Raw genomic sequence first — 6,043 nt, 5'->3', positions numbered from 1 at the left:
CTTAGATGGCTATGTATTTTGGTATTTTTTATGCTTTCTGAATGCCTCCAGGTAGATGTGATCAGGTAATGGGCTTCCCTTTTCACTCTTCTTCCTGAGAAATTTCAAGATGCCACTGTTGGTCATTTTGACATAACTTAGGATTTAATTTTCGGCCTCTTTCCTCTTTTGTCTGCTTGTCCCGCTTCATAATCCCCATTCAGGCCTTTTTTTTTAGTTATAAACAGTTCAGGGCAGCTGTGGTCATTTGGTTTTAATTGGAAACTGTCTCTTTAAATTCCATGAAGATCTGTGCGCATGTGTAGTAGAACCCTACGAGGGTGGGGCTGGGGTGTCCACTAGCTCAGGCACCCCTATAGTCATGAGAATGGAGGTGCTCAGACAGCAAGGGACATATGAATAGCTACCAAAAGAAACTAATGACCACACCTTTATCTCCGCAGTTATGTCAGGCGTCCGTGACTGCTCTGATCCTTCCCTGCTTGGTCTCTCCCAAGATGGTGGCTCCTGGAGCAGCTGAGCGTTCTGAACTAGAAAACAAAGGATTTCTTGCTTCTGCCACAAATTCCCCTAGCTGTAAGCTTTCCAACCTTCTAAATATTCCTTTACATATTTCATCCTTTGGGTGGCTATTGTAAATGGTATTGCTTTCCTAATGTCTTTTTGGCAGTGTCGATTTTGGTATAGAGGAGTCCAACTGATTTTTGTATGTTGATCTTATATCCTGCCACTTTGATGACTTTCAATGAGGTTTAGTAGCTTTTTTACTGAGTCATTGGGGTTTTCTACGTGTAGGCTTGTATCGTCTGCAAATAGAGTTTTACTTCCTCTTTGCAGATATGGATGCCTTTAGATTCCCTGTCTTGTCATATAGCTCTTGCTAAGACTTCCAGCACAGTATTGAATAGGAGCGGTGACAAAGGGCTTCCTTGTCTGGTTCCTGTTCACAGAGGGAAGGCTTTCAGTTTCTCTCCATTAAGAGTAATGTAGGCTGTTGGTTTTGTATATATGCTCTTAATTATGTTGAGAAATTTCCCTTCATTTCCTACTTCGTTGAGTGTTTTTATTAGGAATGGATGTTGGATTTTGTCAAATGCCTTTGCTGCATCAATCGATATGATCATGTGGTTCTTTTCTTTTTTCTTATTTATATGTTGGATAAAGTTGATTGTTTTTCTAATGTTGAACCATTCTTTCATCCCTGATATGAATCCCATTTGATCATGATGTATTATCTTTTTGATGTGTTGCTGGGTTCTGTTGGCTAGGATTTTGATGAGAATTTTTGCATTTATGTTCTTGAGGGATATTGGTCTATAATTTTGTTTCTTAGTGACTTCCTTCCCTGGTTTTGGTATGAGGGATATGCTTTCTTCATAAAATGTATTATGAAGTTTTCCATCCTCTTCTATCTTCTGAAATAATTTGACTAGAATTGGTGACAGCTCTTCCTTGAATGTTTGGTAGAACTCACCAGTGAAGCCATCTGGACCTGGACTTCTTTTGGTTGGGAGTCTTCTGATAACCTGATCAATTTCCTGTTTTATTATGGGTCTGTTCTCCTTCACTGTGTGTAAGTTTAGGTAGGTTGAATTTTTCTAAAAATGTATCCATCTCATCTAAGTTCAAATTTGTTGGAGTATAACTCTTCATAGTATTCTGTTATTTTCCCTTTGATTTCCTTTGGTTCCGTTGTGACATCACCCATGTGGTTTCTAATGTGTGTTATTTGTGCCTTCTCCGTCTTTTCTTTTGTTAGGTTTGCCATTGGTCTGTCAATTTTGTTAATCCTTTCAAAGAACCAGCTTCTTGTCCTGTTGATTGTTTCTATAGTTTTTCTGTTTTCTATCTCATTTATTTCTGCTCTAATCTTTATTATTTCTTTTCTTTTGGTTGCTGTAGGTTCCCTCTGTTGGTCTGTTTCTAATTGTTGTAGATGCTGTGTTAATGTGTTAATTTTGGTTCTTTCTTCTTTTTGGATGTGTGCATTTGTTGTAATAAATTGCCCTCTCAGCACCACTTATACCATGTCCCAAAGATTTTGGTATGTTGTGTTTTCATTCTCATTTGTTTCTAGGAACTTTGTGAATTCACGTTTAATTTCTTCTACTACCCAGTCGTTTTTCAGCAGGGTGTTATTCAGTTTCCATGTATTTGACTTTATTTCCTTGGTCTTCCAATTGTTAAATTTCTAATTTGATAGCATTGTGGTCTGAGAAGATGTTATGTAGTATTTTGATATTTGTGAATTTATGGAGATTTGTTTTGTGGCCTAACACATGGTCTATTCTGGAGAATGTTCCATGTGCACTGGAAAAGAATGTGTATTGTGCTGTTGTTGAGTTGAATGTTCTGTACACATCTATGAGGTCCAGTTGGCTGATTGTGTTATTTAGTTCTTCTGTGTCTTTGTCAAGTCTCTTTCTGGGTGTTCTATCCATTTTTAAAAGCTGTGTATTAAAATCACCCACTATTGTTGTAGATTCATCTATTTCTCTCTTCAAATCTATTAGAGTTTGCTTTATATATTTTGGGGCTCTTTCCTTGGGAGCATAGATATTTATTATGGTTATGTCATCTTGTTCAGTTGTCCGTTAATCATGAGATAATGTCCATCTTTATCTGTTATGCTGGTTTTTGCCTTAAAGTTTATTTTATCAGAGGTTAATACTGTCACTTCTATTGGTTTTTTTAATTGAAATTAGCTTAGTATATATTTTTTTCCATCCTTTGACATTTAATCTGTTTTTGTCTCTGTGTGAGATGTGTCTCTTGCAGACAGGATATTGAAGGATCTTGTTTTCTTATCCATTCTGCCACCCCCCATCTCTTAACTTGTGCATTTATTCCATTTACATTCAGTGTAATTATCGGTAAGTATGTATTATTTGCTACCATTATGTTTGTTTTTTTGTGGTGTTACTGCTTTCTTTTTTCTATGTGTCTTCATTTGCTGAATTCATCCTTTTTGTGTTCTTTCTTGTGAGTTTCCTTCCTCATAGTTTTAATGTTTCCATGTTCTTTTTGGATTTTCATTTTCTTGGTATGTGTGAAGTGTTAATTTTCTTTGAGTTTACCTTATAGTCCATTAACTTTTCCCTCCATTTAGTGCAGTCTATCTTATCCTGTAATCTACCTGACCTTCTCACCATCTGGATCTCTGTACCTACATATTTACCTTCTTTTATATTATAATTGTTTTGATCATAGACTCACCTCCCAGATTCTCTGAGTTCGTTCTTATAGTTTTGTTCTGTTCTTGACTCTTCCTTCTGTTGATTTAGTTCTAGGAGGTGCTGCCACGAATGTCAATCTCTGGTTGTTGTCTGTTCTTGTTGGTTCTCAGTCCACAGATCTCCCTTTAGGATGTTTTGTAGTGTAGGGTTGGCTTTGGCAAAATCCCTTAGCTTCTGTTTATCCTGGAATGTTTTGATTACACTGTCGTATTTGATTGATAGCTTTACTGGATAAAGGATTCTTGGTTGACAGTTTTTTTTCTTTCAGGGTTTTATATGTCTCCCCATTGCCTTCTTGCTTGCATGGTTTGTGCTGAAACATCCGAGCGTAATCTGACTTGCCTGACTTTGTATGACACTTCTATTTTCCCTAGTTGCTTTCAGGAGTGTCTCCTTATCTTTGATTTTGGAGAACTTGATTATGATCTGTCTCGGTGAGTTTCTTTTAATGTCTATCCTTCCTGGGCTTCCAAAAGAGCCAATAGATCCGTTTGAGGAGATGTGCAATACAGAGTGCTCCTTGGAGGCCAAGATGGCCAAACTTCATCTCTTATACTTCGGACATATTGTCAGGAGGGACCTGACGCTGGAGAAGGATGTCATATTTGGTAAGGTGGATGGTCTGAGAAAAAGAGGAAGACCCCCAATGAGATGGATTGGCCAAGTGCAGCATCAATGGACTCAAGCATGGCAACAGTAGTGAGGTTGGCGCAGGATTGGGCAGTGGTTTATTCTGCTGTGCATAACATCACTATGAATCAGTACTGACTCGATGGCATCTAATAACAACACCCTTCCTGGGGTTCATTGAGCTTGAATGTTTAGAAATTTTCTTCCAGCAGTTCTTCAACTATTTCCTCTGTGGACTTTTGTGATTCTTCTTATTCTGGAATGCAGATAATTCTTAAATTATTCCTCTTCATGTTGTCCAACATGAATCTTAGACCTTCTTCAGATTTATTTTTTATCCTTTTTTCTGTTTGCTCTTCTCTCTTAGTGGTATTGAGAGATTTGTCTTCCAGATCATTGGTTCTGCTTTCCATCTCTTCTAGTCTACTCCTTTGCCCTTTCAGTGTATTGTCTGTTTCTGGTATTCTATTATTGATCATTTGGACCTCTTTCTGTAAGTTTTGAATTGTTTCCTATGCTCTATCTATCTTATTTGATTGTTCCTGTAGCGCTTTCCTGACTTCTTCCCTATTTTTCTTAACTCCGTTATAAAGTGCTTTGAAATATTTTGTAATCATTTTTTTAATTCCTTCTCAGGCATTTACAAGGCCTTCCCTCCTTCCAGAATGTAATCCAGGTCTACCTCTAGGTCATTTGTCTCAGACATTTTATCTTGTTTCTGGACATGTACTTATATGATCATCTGCTTTTCTTTCTTGGACATGTTTAGTGTTTATCTGTGGCCTTAATACTTAATTGAACATGTGTTTTGATATTTTTTATGCTTTCTGATTGCCTCAATGTAGATATGATCAGAATGTGGCTTTCCCTTTTCACTCTTCTTATTGCTTAACTCAGAGTAACTTTCACAGGTGTTGTCTGCCTCCCTAGTATATGGTAGTTGGTAATGGTTCTTGCCTGGATTTTGTTGTTTTATAGAGTATGATTGTAGCGTGACTATATAGCAGCAGTTGCTGTCTCTTCTTGGGCAATATAGGGAGATAAAGAATCCCCCAAAGGTTGAAAGGGAGCATAAAGCAGCAAAGCAGCAACAGCAAAAAAAAAAAAAAAAAAAAAAAACAAGGGAAAAACGACAACAACAAAAACTAGAATGGATGCTGTAATCTATAATCGCAGAAAAGGGAGAGGAAGGAGAGAAGGAGAAAAAAAGTCTGTAGCATAATATAAGTATGACTTTAATGTCCTCTTTCAGCTTCTTGTCTTCAAAGCTGTCTGATAGATTTCAAGATGCCACTCTTGGTTGTTATGCTATACCTCAGGATTTATTTTAATTTTCTACCTGTTTTGTTTTTAAACTCTCTTTCCCTCTCCACATCCCTTGTTCTGGCCTTTTCTGTATTAAAGACAAACAAACAAAAACCACAGTTCAGGGCCAGCTCTTGGGCAGAGTATCTGTGCGTATGCGTGGCAGAAGAACCCACCAGTGGTGAGGGTGGGGGTGTCCACTCACTCAGGCACCCCCTCTAGTCACCAGAATAGAGGTTCACAAACAGTGCAGAGTGCCAATGAACAGATACCAAAAAAAAAAAAAGAAAAAGAAAATCAGAACAAAGCAAAACTGACAAAGTGTACTGTCCACCTTTGCGCCAAGGTTCCTGTGGAGTTTTTCCATGATGTGTCTGCTTCCTCACTTGGTCTTGCCATTTGGGTCTCGCCCAGGTTGTCGGCTCCGGCCACAGCGCCCAGCAGATTCAAAAGTAAACGATTTCTAGCTATAAGCCTTCAAACTTTTTAAATATTCCTGCCTATGTGGTTCCGAGTTTTGGAGCTCTGCTCTGAATCTGCTTTGCCTAGTATTTTGTGTTATTGCTGATGCCGAACCTCACTGCACCTCTACCCTAGCCGCCATAAAACCCCACCTCCTCTTGAAATGTCTTAATTTTGTTGTCATATTTGAGAAACATCGTTGCTGGCGTATATTCTTGGGTGGCAATTTTTTTTCTTTGAGTTTTGTATATGTCATCCCATTGCTTTTTTTTTTTTTTTGATCTCCCCTGAATCTGTTTGTTTATTTGACCAGAGAAATATGCTTCCTCTCCTCTAACTTAAAGCTGGGGGGAGGAGGGATAAGAAGGAATGGGATAAAAGTGTGGGTTGAAGGGTGCTTTAGTAAGTTT

The 6,043-nt window shown here is 38.1% G+C and overlaps 1 pseudogene; it reads right to left on the bottom strand.

The window, feature by feature from the left end:
- LOC102834352 overlaps positions 1-6,043 on the bottom strand; it is a 24,171-nt pseudogene that overhangs the window by 17,106 nt on the left and 1,022 nt on the right.

The sequence above is a fragment of the Chrysochloris asiatica genome, unplaced genomic scaffold (genome assembly GCF_000296735.1).
Source record: "Chrysochloris asiatica unplaced genomic scaffold, ChrAsi1.0 scaffold00011, whole genome shotgun sequence".
In the NCBI taxonomy this organism is placed as follows: domain Eukaryota; kingdom Metazoa; phylum Chordata; class Mammalia; order Afrosoricida; family Chrysochloridae; genus Chrysochloris; species Chrysochloris asiatica.
The sequence above is the reverse complement of the archived record's forward strand: the minus strand, read 5'-3'. Positions and strand labels throughout refer to the sequence as shown.